The sequence below is a fragment of the Corvus kubaryi genome, unplaced genomic scaffold (genome assembly GCF_017639235.1).
Source record: "Corvus kubaryi isolate FWS band 111438036 unplaced genomic scaffold, C.kubaryi_AGA036_p1.0 137, whole genome shotgun sequence".
NCBI classification, from domain to species: Eukaryota; Metazoa; Chordata; class Aves; order Passeriformes; family Corvidae; genus Corvus; species Corvus kubaryi.
The window spans coordinates 8,991,139-9,009,057 of NW_024580671.1; the positions used below are offsets into that span (position 1 = coordinate 8,991,139).

Here is a 17,919-nt window from a genome sequence, read left to right on the forward strand (position 1 = left end):
GATATTTTAAATTAACTGCTTTTCTTTCTCAGAATGCTATTTTGTGTTCCCCTCAGTTGATCTAAAGGTGACAGCAGCTGAAAGACATGATCTTTCCTGCTCTGGCCATGTTCTAATTAGCCACACAAGCTTCAAGCCCAACTACTGCACTGGTCTTGCAGATCAAATGACCACACCATGATCAGTGCCAACAAAAGGAAAGCTGGACCATGATGCCTTGGGAGAAATCAGACCCTTCTTTTTTCACAGCAGGTCACATTTCAACGATCTTAAAGCTGTCATGAAAATAAAGCTTCATTAATATCTAAGATGATACTACAGGAGTTTGCTAAAATAAATTAACCTGTGTATCACTTCTACAGAACCCTATAGAAAATCTAATGGAAAAGAAACCAATCTGTAGACTCTGAAACTGCTTTCTTTTAACATACTTTATGCAAAGCTAAGTTAATATAAAGATGAAGTTATGTGCAAAGTGTAAATCTGTTTAAAAGTTGGGAAGAGTTTTATACATACAAAGTACAGTATTTAAGTTGCAACATCAAAAATTGTATTGATAAGACTTATTAAATCTAGACTTATACATGCAGCTTCTTGGCATTCTACAACTTCAACAGTGCTATTTCTAACTTCCATTTCCACTGCAGTGTTAAAAATTCTGCACAAATACAGCTTCAAAAATTCCTAAATATTTAGGAACAGGATCAGTGACAACTTAGCCGGTACAGATTTTGTTTTCTTACAGAAGTGCACTTAATTTTGCATTTTGTTTAAAATAAGAACACAAAACCTCATTTAAGTGTACAAGGTAAGATTAAGCTCCTGACAGTTAAGCTGTTTCAGCTGACTGACAGAAGTCATTCCCATCATTTTTCAAAAAGTCAACTACAGATACCAAGCATCCTTACAAACTCCAGCTCAAACATTATCCAACCCAGTTTTAAATTATACTTTACATAAACACTCAGCATGAAACTTTTGGAAGTTTGTCATTTGCTAAACCTGATCACTAAAGTATTCAGTAAGTACAGCTACAAACTGAAAGGTTTTTGTCCTCCCGTCTGCAAAAGATAAATAGGAGAAAAATTAATTCAGAGCAAGAACATAAACTTTAAGCCTTCACATTAAGTAGCACATTTCACATCTGATTTCTAATGACAGTGCAAGATAAATTACTTGCTTTCACCTTACACTAACTGTCCTAGTTTACTGAATACCATTTTAAAAACTTACTACACTTAACTTTCAAGTTAAAAGGATATCTTTGAAATGATAAGTACATATTGTCTGAAAATATTTTGGCACTGGCACAGAATCTGCAAAGAATAGCCCAAGCTTTAACTTAATTATCCTTTTACAAGAACTGTGGTTTGAGAAAATACAACAACTTCATAAACATAATAATCACTAAGAGTAATTGCCTTTGGCAGTAATATCCCAAAGCAAGTTTGGATATCCAAGATAAACCATGACTCCTATTCTTTCTCTCTGTACTTCTCAGTTAATATAAAAATTCAAAAGCAAATGAAAATGGTGTGTCTAACACTGTACAAGCAAACAAAAGTTTCTGTCAAAGCAACATATTACCATCAATAAATAATGAAATCAGTCAACAAGACTATGTTACAGAAACTGCAACCCAACAATAGAATCTGCAAAAGTTACATTATTTTCTAGAACAGGAATAGAAAGGAACTGACGAAAGTTTAGATGCAGTTACAGAAGCAGTGTGAAATAATCATTATGTTACTTATAGGGCACTTTAATCGCAGATACACTATCCACTTACTGCAACCCCTTTGTATACACTTGAAGACACCCAAAAGCACAGAAGCCACTTATCCCTACCTAAAAATATCGCAGATATTTTGAAAGTAATTTAGAACGAAGAAACATGATAATTAGCTAATGTTAAGACAGTAAAACACCATAATTCAAACTCTATATGTAATACGCAAGATTAGGATAAATTCAGTCAAGCACACAAAATTCAAAATATTCCCAAAATCAAGCTTCTTCCTAATTGATTCCAAGTCCCCTTTCTTTATCAGTTCCCATACAATTCCCTGTGTTAATTCACTGCCTTACCTTATCTTGCCCAGCTCCTACAACTTCTGTTTTAACCCACCAACCTTTAGGCTGCTCAACTATGTGAAACACTGCAAGTTTTCACAAGTCCAGTTCTACATCTGAATTGGATGAATTCTCTCTAACAGCTGATCATTAAAATAAGCAAATTATTAGTGTGCTTGTAAACACATGCTTTGATACTGTTGTACAACTCCAAGTAAATTATTTAACTCTGAACATTTAAAATATTAGTAAACTAACATCCTTATACTCCTTCATAAATTCCAACCCATTTATGTTGACTATCTGAATATGCAGATCAATTTCTGTACGTTACCCCCTAAATTTTACAGCAGGAGAAAACTGCTGGGTTTGATTGGAAGTCAATACTGTTTAACAAGGAGGACTTTTAACATTATTTCAGTCACCCTATATACACCTTTAACATCTCAAGTGAGAGGGAAGCAAAGTGTAGTGCAGAAGGGAAAACAAGCAGTTAGAAAACTTTTAAATAATACATGATAGAACCACAGCAAGATTATATTCATACCTTGCTTCTGCTGTGCCAGCAAGTAAAAGCCTGTGGTATGATGCAAGGAGGGCTGCTGTCAAGTTCTGAAACCTGCCAGTGCTGCAGGCTGATACAAATTCTCCTACTGCAGCAAAGACTTTCACAGGCAGCCCTATCACACCTTCAAACAGGACCATGAGCATGTTAACTTTGCCCTTTCCAACAGCCCCACACAGCAGCAGCATGAACCAATTAGCCCCAGTGGTGTAGTATTTATATTATTCAACCTAAATTGCATTAATTCTTGACAGCTGAGGCATTACGTTTTCTCTATTATATTCACTGAACTATGACCAAACTGGATAGAACTAATTTGTATGGGTATGTTAATTTTGGCCATTTTTGTAACTTACTGTGTATTGAAGCAAGAGCTGAGTTCTTTAACCTCCAGCACACCTAGGCTTCCTTGATGGTCATCAGATAGCCTAGGGAACAAGAAGCAATCATAGAATCCTATGAACTCAGTCTGCTACTTGTGTGGTACTGTACATGACATGTACATTTGAGAGTTTCCCTAGGGAATCTTCTAAAGTGGACACTTTTCAGAAGACTCATGACATTTGCGTTTAAAATCTCTGCCAAGTCACTACTATAGACTTACGCCATCAGTCGTGAAGTTTAATCTGAGTTGAAGCACATCTAGTAGCTTTGTTAAAAAAAGTACTAAAATAGATTTATAAATCATGCTTAAAATCTGTATGAAAAGCTGCAAGGCACCACAAAACCCACTAGTACAATTCAGTACATCGGGCACAGGTCTAATGTGTGCCTGTGAATGCACACACTTCATAGAGAAGCATTTACAGTTTTCTTGGAAATAAAACGAAATTCTGGGAAGCAGCAACCACCATCCCGAAGAAACCAGCTGATAAATTCAATGTACTCACTAGGTGCCAGCCCCCAAAAAAATCTCCACCTTATTCAGAGGACAAACACTGAGCCACTCACAAATCAACTGCTAAATTGCTGCATCGTACGTGGCCTTTTGAAGCAAACAAACAAAAATACGCCATAAGGCATACTGTAAACCCATTCACAGATAGTTTAATCATGCATGTACAAGACAATTGCAAAACAAACTACAGAAAAAAGTGCACTACCTGCCCCAAGATATGCCGTCACTATTTCTGACTTAGAAAATCCAAACCTACTGACATCCAGTTTAACTGTTAACACTTCACCCAAGTGTACAGGAGCCGCGCCGAATTGTGCTGCTCAAACATACTAAAAATAAAGTTAGAGGAAGTGGGAATGATCTACTCACTGTGCATCTGCACCAGCACAAAACTTTCAAGTGTTGGTAATAAAGTGTTTCTATAAAAATATTTTTTTTTAAAAAGTGAAAGTCCCTGGTCCCACATTACACAATATTTAGCAAAGAAAAAAGGAAATTCAGCTTCTAGATTTCTAAGACTTTTGCCAAATTTCCATTTAATAATGGTTTTGCTCTCACCACTAGCATAAGCATAATATATTCACAAATACAGATCTGAAGCCCAAAGAAATCCTTGTTATTAGGATTAGCCTATCAGTAACTTGGCAAATAGCTTTTAACATACAAAATTTAACATCGAACACTTTGGTTACAATTTTTGGTGACAATTTCAGTTGCATTTTAGTCACAACTCTAAACTTGTACTTCAAAGACAACACTCCCTTATTCTTTCTAGTTTTACATTCTTCTTACACGTCCCTATGTAGTTACAAAATTTCCTACAAGTACCCACTTCAAAACAGTTCACTCACAGTGAAACGTAATCAATGACACCTTTTGATGACTTCGCTGGGAGTTTGGTATTGGAATTAATTCACAGAAACCCTCTGCAATGAATGTAAACCAAGATCCCTCACAAACCACTGTCAGACCACAATTATTTACTGTTCGAAGTACCACGTAAAACATTTCTACTGTTCACCACTGCTAGACTTTATTATTCCATCAGCAGAAGTATTCTTCTGTGATACCTCCCTGTTTGGTTTGAAGTCAAGACTATAGAAGGTACATTTCCCTGGTCCAGCACACTCAAGAAATAGTATTTCATACAGAACAAACCTAAAGTGTAACTACTTTAAAAGCTCAGCAATACAGTATGATAGGACACTACTGATAAGAATCTAGTGCACCCTCCTTAATGTACTGCTCACTTTAGAAGTCAGCATCAGCATCAATGAAATAGTACCACTGCAACCAGTCATAATCAATTCAAGAGCATTCTGACATATCACATAACAACTGATTAATATCTCTACTTACCAGCATAAAGTATCTTCTGGTAGTCAACAGTTAATCATTTATTTAGAGCTTTCCCCAGAGTACACCACTTATCATTAAGTACTGTAGTCTGTCCTCAAGGCCTCACATGAACAGGTTTCTTCTCTTCGGACATCATCCTACTCTGAACTTCAAAGAAAACATCCTTGCTATGGAGAGCTTATAACCAGTAATGCTAAACTGATGTGGTAACAGTACAATCGAAACTTCAGAAGAGTAGTTTTCATTTGACACTATTGACAATGTTAAACTGCTTTTCACTTTGACATGAAACTATTTTAAAACCACACCATTTACAATTAGTAAGTTACACCCATTTAACAAATAAAATTCTATATTACAGCTGACATAAGAAATACAAACTCTTCAAGAGAAGTAAATTTAAATTTAGCAGACATAAATGAAGTTGTGCTCTATAGGACTAGTTAATAGGGACTTAACAGAATAAGGAACTCTGAAGCTGAAAGAAATAAATATTTATTAAGCAAATGTACTGACACTTAGGGACTAAAATCATCATAAAAGAAAACACATTTGTGAAAGTCAGATGATTCACATAACACTGTAGGCAGAGAAAATCCACGACAAATAACTTGAACTTCAGATTTTAAAAAGCACTTTGTTGCACTTTACTGGTAGAAATATTTCAAGACCCTAAGTGGCCACAAGTATCTTAAAATAAGAGTCATAGTGTACACTTAAACCCAAAGAGTCCTACAGAAACTACAAGCTTATCTAAGTTTCTGGTATATGTTGTACCTCTGAGAGACAACACACGTTTCTCTAGAACTAAAGAGCCACAGGACAAGCTGGAAATACTCTCCCCAACCTCTGTTATCAGGAAAAGTTTTGGAACTTAGGGAGGGAGGATATAAGTACTGTATAAGAAAGGTTCACCACTCTACTAAAAAAAAGGAGGAGGGAAGAAAATATTTTAAAAAATAGTTTGTCTGAGGTCTATGTAGCACCTTCCCTTTTTCCTTTCCTGTACACCTTCTTTTCTACTCCAGCAATTTTTAGGAATGGAGCACTCTCTGGAGTAGCAGGACTGATAAACTGGCAGGTATTACTCAGAATTTCTCAAACTATACGGACAATAATATTGTTAATATAATACTAAATAAATACCACAAAGTTCAAGCTTAGAGAACAATTGATTTGATTGGATTTAATATTAGCTTGTTCATTACTTTTTAAGATCTAAAAAGTCTTAACTAAATGCCTTTTAATAACAAAGATTAACATAATGGTATGCTTCCTACCAAACTTGCAAGAGCAGAGGAAGCTCTTTCAGGAACTGAATACCATCACCTAAAACCTGTACAGCAAATGAAGAAAGAGATAGCTATCAGAGAGAAAAGAAGGCAAGCATTTGCATTCACACTCACACTGAGATCTGAATATTTGCCAATCAAATGCTTCTTGGAACGCTAAAGTAGGAGACAATTATTTAAGAATTTAAGACTACCTCCAGTCTAGCTGCACAAATATATAAGCTGCACACTGTATAATCTGACAGGAAACATCCAGCTTGCTTTAGTATTAACATTGGTACAACTGCAAGAATTACTACTCTAACTACCACTGCTCTAGTCCTTTTACATTTATGGCAATACAAATTGATGAGCAACACAAACACTGCATTCTCAATTTCAAGCTATGGAAGTCTACTCAGCAGATTTTAAGAGAAGAAAACATAAGGCAGCTGCCATGACACAGAAGAGATTCACAATGATTTAACCATACTATCCTAGAACATGCCTAAGACACATACAGCTAGCTATATGTTAAAATCTATTATTTTATCTATTATAACTAGTTTACTTTTTCATTATATTACCAGCCAAAAAAACTCAAATTACAAGTAACCACAGCAGTTTACCTTTCTCCAAAATAAAACCCATAAAAATCACAAACAAAATGCAAAACACAAGCCACAGAAACCTTGGGACCCAAAGCTTTATGAAACATGAAAAAAAAAATATTTAAGAGTCACCTGGCTTTCCTTAATAACAACAAAAAAAAAAGTATTACCTCTGTTAATATCAGTATTAGTTCTGCAATAAGTCAACTTTATGACATAGCACTTAATACTACTTTGATTGCTAGTTTAATTCAATTCTTATATCATTTCAATAAAAGCTGCAGATTACATCTGCCTCACCAAAGAAACCTGCCAAGTGCAGAAACCAGTATTTACTAACTGAAATCACATATGATACTAAAAGTCCGCAAAATATGACACTGTATTCACATAACAGATTTTAAAGCATGCCATTGGCGCACTTTACTCCAAAGTAAATCACTGGAAAAATAAATCAGATTTCGAAGATATACAGCAACATACATTTCACAAGTACCTATAAGAAAAGATTCAAAGGTAACATGTATCCCTGTCTGCTTATGTAGTTTAAATCATAATTATCTGTATAAGCAAAGAGACAACAGGATACTCTAATACCCAAGAAGAAAGGTCAGAGGTGCAGTCATTTTCTCCTGTAATAGTATTAACATACATAACCTAAAATTATTCTCAGAAGTTTTGTAAATCAAAGTAAAGAATATGACATGAAATATAAGTAAAGACATACAAGGGGGGGAGAAAAAAAGACAAATTCAAGTGCCAAAAGTAGCAAGGAAAACAGACTATGATGCAGAAATATGAGACACCGGTCTTTGAATTCAAAGACAATAAGCGAGCTTTAACTTGATGAGGAAAGAGTAGTCAGACTACTGAAAAATCGTAGCAGCTGTATTTTGAACAGATTGCAGAGATAGGAATATCAGCAGAGGGAGAAGGTACTTGAAGTACTCCAGATGACAGATACAGAAACTACATTTGCAAAGCCAGAAAAAGTGGTCTTGAAAATGTCATTTGGACAAGGAAGGAGTATATGAATAAAACATGACTGTGGATTCAAGGAGAAGAAGAAAAAGAAAGGGCTACTCCCAAACAAGTGCCCTCCCTGGGTGAGGGAGGATTATACCACTGTCAGCAGCATTACAAATGGCAAGCAAATGAGTTAAGTTTGAGAGAGAAGACCAAGTGCTCTGAAACATTCCAAATGTTTTTGATGATAAAAAAAAAATTAAAGGAACTGCAAGACTGAATAAAGGCACACAAAGAGCCATGAAACTCTACAAAGAAATACGGCAACCTACATATAGGACATGCAGAGATTTCTATGAACGTTGCACACCTTGGGATTAGCGGGAAGAGGGTACAGAAGTGGGAAGATGCTTGCAGCAAGTAGTACCACAAAGGCAGGAGAGGGTCAAGACTGTGACAGCCAGGCAAGTTTCCCTACATCATACGTCCTCTCATTCCCACAAACCTAAAGCAGTTTAGTTATGTGTTTTATAAAAAGCCCAACTACACTTTGAAAATTTAAATAATTTTTTAATTGTATTATTGTACCACCACTGTATTGTGACAGATGCACAACAGCAAATACTTTCAATTACAATTATTGCAGCAATTTAAAAGAGCATATTTTATTTAAACTAAAATTTGTATTCTAACTACATGATTCAATCAGTGTGGAGTTACTGAAAAACACAGACAGCTAGAAAGAAAGTATTCTAATACCCTCTACTTGTAATGATTGCCTGAAAAGGCTAAACTTGTTGAGTGACATCAAGGGGAAAGAAAAGTCCCCTTGGGTTTCAGTAAGATTTTTCTAAAAGAAAAATAACAACTGTGCTTTAAAGGAGTTATTCAAAGAGACTAAAAAAAAAGAACAAGCCCTACAACAAATGCTAAGATGTCAGAAGAATCTTAACATACTTCCCCGAAGAAGTAGCCCTCCCTGTGTTTGCTTGGTATCTTAATTTGCCTTTGGTTTCAAAACCGTAGGCTTGCCAAGAGCTATTCCTTTCAAAACCTCAGGAATTCCATTACTAGTTTTAAGCTAAATTAAAGGAAAATAGAAGCATTCAACGCATGGCAAAAGTATGCACAAAGTGTTTGTTGATGCTCATAAATAGACTGAAAAATTTAGCCATGTCTGAAGGATAACGGCTGCATAGTCAACTCAGTTTTGCTCTGCTGTGCTGCTAAGCAAAAAGCTACTGCTGTCAGTTCAGAAAAGCTCAGCATAAGATTGATACATTGCTACAAAGATCGAACACAGCACTAGATCGTTCATTTCTCAATGCAAGTTTATATTTAAACTAAAGTTTGCATTTCTGCAGGAGAAAAAGAGGAAATAGAGTTCCCTCTTTAACTGCTTCAACATCTCCATCAGGGAAAAATGTCTCACTGTCCTAAAGCATGGCAAAACCAGTCAACTCTTGCCCCTGTCAAACATCTTGCAAGTAATGAAATAAAGACATTTCATCTCAGAAATTCGCCTAGTACTGTGCTGATGAATATCTTTCCAATGTTCACACAATTGTGTCTCTTCCAAATCATGTTATTTTATGATTCTCAGCAAGCAGTATTACTACAATCACCTTTGCCCACTAAATAACAGTAAGAATGAAATGCCCCCACCTGCATATTGTGCCAGGTGTCATACTATAACACAAGGTAACATCCCTGTGCAAAGCATTTAAGAAAATCTTTGTGAAAGACAAATGCTTCATCTGCATCAAGGTGTGCAACCCCAGCAGATAAGAACTACTATGCAGATTAACTTCTTTGGCAGCAGCAACAGGAGAACAGTGAAAATATCAACACACTATTTTAAACTGCCGCTCTCATGAGAGATCAAAGATCTGTATCTTGCATTAGAAACACGGGAATCCAGGCATAAGGGATAGAGAGTTTTTTTACCCTTGGAAAAGCAGGAAATTAAAGCAACTTTTCATCATTGAGTCAGCAGCACTCAGTAGGGATCAGGGGCTTACAGTAACCAGCACCACTGTGTGGATGACAGCAGTGGCATCTCAACCCTGCCAGGACCAAAATCACTATGACGAAAAGCCAAGGAAAAGAGTCAGTTCTTCAGACTTAAAACATGAGGTCTCCAGTCTATCCTGACTTGGGCATACATACAGGAAAACTATCACTATCTAATATGCCAACTGCCCTACAGTACTTGATATTTGCTACAAGCAAGACAATTAATACAGTATTTCTGAACTAGATTTTTCTCAACAGAAAAGTAACAAACACATGTACAAGAAAAAGCTGAATAGTAAGATATACTTGAGTGCCTTTTCCATAAGATACACATCTATCATAAATAAAGGAAAAGAGAAATGATAAGCTTAAAACCTACATTTGGGGTATTTTTTAAAATCCTGGTCCAAAAATGTACCAACACAGACGTGTTTCTATCAACAGCCAAAACAGAACCCAAACAGCTGCAAAAACAAAACCAAAACCAAACAACATAATAAAACAAATAAAAACAGCTCTGTGAGAAGAAACAGCAGGTCTAGTAACTGGCTGATTCTAGAGACTGAAGTAAGTAAAGGCCAACCAGCATGGTCAGGTATGATTGCAATGCCATGCAACACAATGATTTTACACTTGCAGTATTTGAGAGGAACACACCACTTAATACAGATACTAGTATTACTTTGTTGACTGAGATTCAAGCAAAAAGGTCAGGGATTACCCTGTACTGCCTGAGAAGTCAGTGACAGATTACATATCACTCCTGTGACAAGGAGCTTCTCATCTCACTACCCCCCATATGGATGTAAAAGCGTTTTAGAAAAAGAACAAAATAAAACATGAAATTAAAGTACTCTAAGGCATGAGAAGGAAACAGTCAGTAATCACAATGCCATTTCCACTAATTAGAAAAGAATGCATACAGTCAGTCCCAAGCATGCAATAAGCATGAATTTTTATTGTATAAACATCAGAAATAAGTTATTAGTTCTTTTTATTTAAGCCAAGAGGTAATTATTTCTGTTGTCATTTAAAGCTTGAGGGGAGAACTGAAATTGTGGAGAATCCCATGGTTGCAGGAAGAGGGAACTCAATAAAGAATGAACTAAATTTGCCATCATGATTGTTGCCACCCTGCCAGATGCGGTGAAGATGAAGCTTTGAAAAGTACACTATAGTTGGAGAATACATGGCATACATACACAGACATTTGTATGCACACATACTTACAGAGAAAGCACCACACACCTGTTTATCACCAGCTCAAGTTTAAAAAGAATCGTCACATCTAGCACTGATTACACAGAAGGGCCAACAAGAAAAGATGATCCTTAAGAGCAGAAAACTGAAAGTCTGTTAGAACTGCTGCTCTACAACTCATACACAACAAAAACACCATCTGCATGCCCTACACGAAATTACACATCTCTGGACAACAGTTTTCAGCCAACAGCTCCTCAAACAGTTCTGATAAAAAAACAGTAGCAGACAAAAATAAAACCCATTACATTTTTACAGAAAATGTTACTTAAGAGCTGCAGATAGGTCATCTCTTCCAGCAGCAGCTACTACCTAGTTACTCATCACCACCGAGCAAAGAGGGACTACCACCCATACAGACTTGCAACAGGGTGAATCATGTAAGAGCACACTAAGCCACTATGGGAAAAATTAATCAAGGTAACTGACCAGGAAAGGTAGGCTGAGCTAATACTGTCCATTTAATGGCTGATTATGTCTAAAGCATGTAACACTGCATACGGCTTCTCTGGTGGAAAAGATTATTACACATGGTAATCTATGGCAGAGGAGGAGAGAAAAATGGATGGGGGACACTGTAGCTACAATTTTCACAGATCTTAGGGGAGAAAAAAAAAGATAAAAATCAATGCCTATCCATATCCTGAGACATTACCTACAACCTCTGTGATAGGCTGAGTAAGACAGATTTTTGAAAACCACTAACCATTACAGTTACTTAGGAAGAGAAGTCACAGACTGCCTCCCCAGAAACTGTCTGAAGTTATAATGGTATCTTACATCAGCCTCATAATTTTCATAGATTTGTTCTGTCTCTTTATCTACTCATTACTGCAAAATATCCTGCCATTTTCTTAGTGGACACACTGATCACTAACTTTCCTTATTTAAATTTAAAATTCAATATACATGCCAAACAAATTCATTTGTTGCAGTAATGTGATGAACACCAGTTGTATGAAACAACAGGTACCAAATAATTTTTTTTTAATTAGTTACTATACGAAAGGCCAGATTCTTCCCTCAAAATCCCTTCAAAGCACAGAATGAAATCAGACACACACCACCCTGGTTTGAGGGGTCTTAGATGTAAATACCCCCATGAACCATAACCAAACGATGTTTTCAAAGCCTTAATGCCACACCATCTTACCTTCACAGAATTAGGCCAGTATCAAATATACTCTAAGCTGGCATAATGTGTCACTGTCACCAAAAGAAACAGACACACCCTGCTCCCCTTACTGCTTGCTTCCACCCCCATCTCTGAGCCAGCACAAATGTTTGTGCAGCAAACTGATCCAGCTCAAAGCGAACCCTTCCCTGCCTGCCCCTCCCCCAGGTTAGTTCAGTCCTCAGCCCGGCTCACCACACAACCATACAAGTATTTGCCTGCACAAAGGAGGAAGCAGCAGAGCAGAGTGGAAGCAAACAGGACCATGTTTTTCAATGGTGGAGCTGGTCTATGCCAGCTGTATGCCAAGGCAAAGCAAGAGTAGGTCGAAGGCTGGAGTCCTGCAACGTCAACCTCATAGATCCAGGCCTATGGTGTGCCACTCTTACCCTTCCTTTTTGGGATCCCACCCCTTCGCTCGCACAGCCACTACTGACAGGTATTCAACTGCCAGGTGAGTTGGTTCAGCGTGCCGAGTCAATTGAAAACTAATTCTACCAAGAAAAAAAAAAAAAAAAAAGTTGCTAATTTTCAGCCAGTACAGGTTCCTAAACCAGTTCCTAGTGCAATCCATACCAGCACAAGGAAGGAAGAGAAGGAAGGATGCTGGGAAGGTGGAAGGTCCAATTTTGATCAGCTTGGGATGCTGTGGAAACACTCAGACACTGCCACATTTTAAATTTCAACTTGCCTGCACAGCTGAAAGTAGCTATTTTAATCAACTTTTTCCTAAGATTAAACCTTATTCCAATCTTTGCAGGAACCTAAGCAGCCATAGTCTACTTGGGCATAAGAAGCAAGAAGTGAGGCCAGTTCACTACATTAACCACTTTCACCCTTCTTATTCACTAAAACAGAGAGCATTAGCTTCTCTAACTCAATGATTGTTTTACCAGATAATTATTTTAAATATCACTGATTAAATCACCTCAGATATTTGCATAAGCAGAATATACATGGAATAAAACCATTGCAGCCATGTTAAGTATTATCTTAACCATCGTTTAGTACTTACAAGGAATTTAAATGGTTCTGGTGATTAAAGTCGTCTAACAAACCTCTCTACTCAGGAGTGAATTTCATCCATTATTCAAAAAGTTGTTTTGCTTAAACTGCATCGCAGTGATCACAGAAATGAACAAAATTAATTTCAATGAGGTCATAATCAGATGCCTAATAAACGCGGATGTAGCCACTTTCTCGTAAGTAGGTACAGACTGTTAGCAATAATCTTTTTAACTTAGAAACAATGGGATTTATTACTGGATTGCTAAATTTAGCAGAGAACTATTTCCACGCAAGGTAAATGTATCTGCTTATGTTCATCCACTTAACAAAAAAAAGAAATATAATCATATCAATTCAAAAGGTAAGACGTATCAACATTACAGTTCAGGAACTGAAGTGCAGAATCAGATGCACGTTTCTGAAAACCAGTCTTCCCAAGTGCCATGTATTATATTTTTCCAGTTAATGAAACCCTCATTTTCTTACAAAGCTAGATTCTTCCACAGACTACCACCTGCCTACAGCAGCATTTTAAGACAATTGATCTTCTCTTTAACAGAAATTTCTTGTGTGACAAAAAAGTGCCTGTAAAAATTACACAGAAATGAGAACAGTTTATTTTGACTACATTCACCATCAACACTTGAGGCAAAACACTGAACTGGAAAGTGAGCAAAACCCTGAAAAGCCATTTAACCATATATTCATACAACTGCTGGCACACTGTTTCAACAAGCATTTTCAAAGCATTCTTGACATGGAAGTAAATAAACTCAGGGAATCTCAGTCAAGGAATAAAGTTCTTAATTTCTTTCCCTTTATTAGAGTGGAGTTAGCAGTATTTGGACCTGAACTGGTGCTTTATACTGATACAGGTTTCTTTTCAAGCAGGCATAGACAGGTGTGCTGTTCAAATGCACTTGCTAACCAAGGAAAACAGACAATGGATTTCCCTGGCAGTTCTGCTGACTTCAACAGAAAAATCAGGATGCTTATTGGATCTGAACCTGTACATCTTAATACCAAGCCACTTTTAACAGAGCAATAAATCTTTAAAAATTAGGGGGTTTTTTTGCTAAATGCAAATATACTGTAGAACTAGAAGAACAGATTTAATGACAGGTTCATTATATGGAATTACTGCTAACGTTAACACCATTAAAGACTTATTCAGAGAACTTTTTTGCTCATTACACTAAATATCACTTTGTCACTAGGCCTTAGAGTAAAAAAAAAATTTTAAAAGTGGCTATTTAAAAGTCACAAATAAAACACTTGTTAAAAATATTATTGATAACAGACCACAGCTGGCAACTTTTTCAATACTTACTAAAATCTATCCTGATTTCTGCACTATGTCTTCAGTGCAACAACAGTATTGCTTTCAACTCACAGTACAACATTGCTAGTGATTTCTAATCATGATTATGACATCTTATGCAATGACTTTGAACAAGATGCAGTGACCAGGAAGATGCAAAAACATGCATTCTTCTTCAAAAAGATTTCAAGTTTAGATGAGCACCCGAGCCAAATGAGTACTGAGACAACCTTTGACGCCTGTGTGTCTTCACATTAAGAAGACATTTAAGTCTAGAGATATGTCATAGGAAGAGTAGTTTAAAATGAGGAGGAAGTGAGCTAGGGACCGCTTTCATTCATACACACAGCACCCCTTTGAAGAGCCTGGAGGACCCCCTTCCACTGGCAGGCTCTGTCTGCGGGTCCCAACCCACTGACCCGACAGAGCTCCCAATTAGTCTCAGGGCTCGCACCTCAAAGCCCCCCGAGTTTGCTCAGCGACGTGGAATAGCAAACGCACTTGTCTTGGGAGGCATATGACGGACGCAGCTGACCTGGAGGAAGGCGCAAGCGCTTGACAGGCCACACGAGATGAGACACAACCATCAGACACGCCGAGCACCGAGGAGGCGGGCGGGCGGTCAAGGCAGCCGGGACCGCTCCCCGCGCCAGACCTGCCTCCAGCACAGCCACAGCCCGGACAAATTTATCGCCTCGTCTTTTGTTTTTAAACTCGCACTCCGCTCGTCCACCCCCGCTCCCGGCCCAGCCCCAGCCCCAGACTAAGGCAGCGATCCCCTCTCTGTCCCCGGCCTTCCCCGTCCAGAAACAGCCCCAGGCCGGAGTCCCCCGTGCCCGCGGGGGCGCAGCCGCCACTGAGCTCCCGCGCCCGGACCCACGGGGAAGGAAAAGCAGGTCCTATCGCGGGGCACATCCCAGCCCGGCTCCCACGGGAGGAGGCCAGACAAGGGGGCTGCTCCGAGGCCCGGGAGGCTCCGCTGGGAGGGGGCGGCAGCGAAGCCGGCCAGGCACCCCGCGGGAAAGAGCCGGGGGAGGGGGCGAGGACCAGCACCCACCTGGGCCATGAGCCCCGCGCTGGCCGCCGGGCCGGGCCGCCTGTGACGGGCGAGACGGCGGCCCCGCGTCGGGCCGGGGCACGGCTGCGCCTCCGACCGCGGCAGCGACAGGGCCGCGCTCTGGGACGGACCCTGCCCGGCTCCGCTTCCGGAGCGCGGCGCGATCGCCTTCCGGGGCAGCGCCCGGGGAGCAGCGGGGCGGGCGGGGCGGTGGGGACCCGGCACCGGCGCTGGCACCGCCCGGGCGGCGGGGCGGCCGCGGGGTGACGCCGGGGCTGTGCGGGGGCCGGCGGCGAGGGAGGCGGCCGCGAAGCGTGTCTTACTGGTTCCTCAGGTTAAAAAAAAAAAAAAAAATTAAAACTGTAATTGCGCGCACAGCTCTGGGAAGGATTGGCTCGGTTTGCTGTAACTTTTGTAACACTCGATGTCACGGTGTTACGTTAGATGCTGCCGCGGTGACTTCTCACCTACGGCTGTCGGAGTTGTGCTGCGTTCGTAAGGTTGCATTACACGCGACTGAACGCAAAGGCAGGGGCTGTGCACGTTATAAACAAAGATGCAGCACAATTAATGTGGGAAACAAGAAGAACAGAGGAGGTGCCACACCTGTGCACGTTTGTGGAAACTCTTAACACTCCTGTTAGCCAGTGCAAAAAACCCACACGTTTGTTCTGCTCTCGCTACCTGCGCGTCACCGTGTCTGTTCCCGCTTTACAGACCAATACGTGTGACAGGTCTTGGGCCAGAAGACATTGTGATCTACAATTAATCTTGAATGTTAGGTCTTGTCCCAACATACACAGAAACACACTGCTCACAGTTAGAGCAGCCAGCAGCCTGCATAAAATTCAGCTTTGTCTCTTCTTGTTATCCACCTGCTTTGGCCATAATCTAACTTCTGAACGCTTCACCAGACAATGCCTTGCACCAAGTTGCTTCATAGAACAGGTCTGTCTATGTGACTTTCTCAGGAGTTGTGCAACTCCTCTTTTGTCTCTTTTTCAGTTACTTCATGATAAAGAGAATAGAAAATCTTGCTCTCACAGTTGCTCACTTTCTTCCCTTCCCTGGACAGTTACTGCTTTGTAGCAGAAATGTCAAAAGTAATGGATCACTATCCCAACATTCATTTAATCTGTATGTTGTGTGAGAGCGGAAAAAGCTGAAGTCCGTGCAGAAATTTTCTTCAGATGGACATGCTAGAAGGGTGATAATACCTAGAAGGAAAAGGATGGAGAGAGCACAACTGTGGTTTAGCATTTGCACCACCCCAGCTGTTGGCTCCTGTGCATGTGAGACCAGAGGACTAATGCACAGAGCAAATGGGATTCTCCTATATCTGAGTCATGTAATAGGTGAAGTCATGTAGCAAACGCTGTCATCTAACATACAGTATATGCTCATATGCCATAAACATACTATACCAATGGGCTACAAAGCAATAGGCTGTTCTTAAGATAAACATCTACAGGATTCCTTGTGACCTTCAGGTCACAGGACTGGCCTTAAAGTCTGTTCAGTTGTTAATCCCAATCTGTGAGTGCACATTCAACTAAGTATTGTGCCTTGCAATTTTTCCCTAGTCTTTTTGGCAGTGTCTAGATGAGCAAGGAACAAAGTTTTGATGTATCTCTTCTTCTGGGTCATTTATTTATTTTCTCCTTCCTCTAGCTCTCACCATGCCTTCACCAGTTCATGTGAACGGTCGCACTTAAATTATGTCAGGATTTGTATTAAATTAGGATAGCAGAGCATCTCTTTTACAGTCAAGTTCAACATCTTCATCAAAGGTGAAGTGCTGTTTTTGTTCATGTGTGAAATTGGTCATCCTTGCTGTCTAACTGAGTGTTACCTCATCCAGGTCACCCAGATTTACTGACAGACCAATTCAGTATTTAGATAATGGAACTTTGCTGCACTTTGTGGCCATCATAGATCTTTCTCTGGGGGATTTTCTTTCTTCTTGAGACCTTGTTGTGTTGCATTCTCACTGGGAATTTCTGATGTGTTGTTCCTTCTCTTTCTCACTTCATAGATGTTTTGGATCCATGACATACTTGTTGCTGCTCATATCTACAATCATTTCTGTCATCCCAAACTGAGATTATTGCAGCTCTGTCCAGATGCTGCATCAATTACAAGTCTTTCAAAGATTTCATAGCTGCCTACAGACTTTTCTAAATTATGAACTTCTATTGCTTTAAGTCCTTTGATGTCATCTTCATTTCTATTAGATCTTGCTAAACTTTCTTTATGTAAACTTTGAAGTCAAAAGCCTTCTCTGTTATTTCACTATAGCTCACATTCTCTCTTTTTAAAAATTAGATGCTGCTACCATCT

The 17,919-nt window shown here is 39.2% G+C and overlaps 1 protein-coding gene across 2 annotated transcripts in view; it reads right to left on the bottom strand.

The window, feature by feature from the left end:
• Positions 1-15,700, bottom strand: part of FRS2 (fibroblast growth factor receptor substrate 2) — a 49,920-nt gene extending 34,220 nt beyond the window's left edge. Inside the window, exons 1-2 of one of the 2 annotated variants that reach the window (XM_042017800.1) lie at positions 15,580-15,695; positions 2,995-3,066 (exon numbers count right to left, since the gene is read on the bottom strand). The gene's annotated coding sequence lies outside the window, so the exon portion shown is untranslated. Of the gene's footprint in view, positions 1-2,994; positions 3,067-15,579 lie in introns of both variants that reach the window. The other variant, XM_042017797.1, reaches the window with a different exon arrangement.
• Between the last annotated feature and the right edge of the window lie 2,219 nt (positions 15,701-17,919).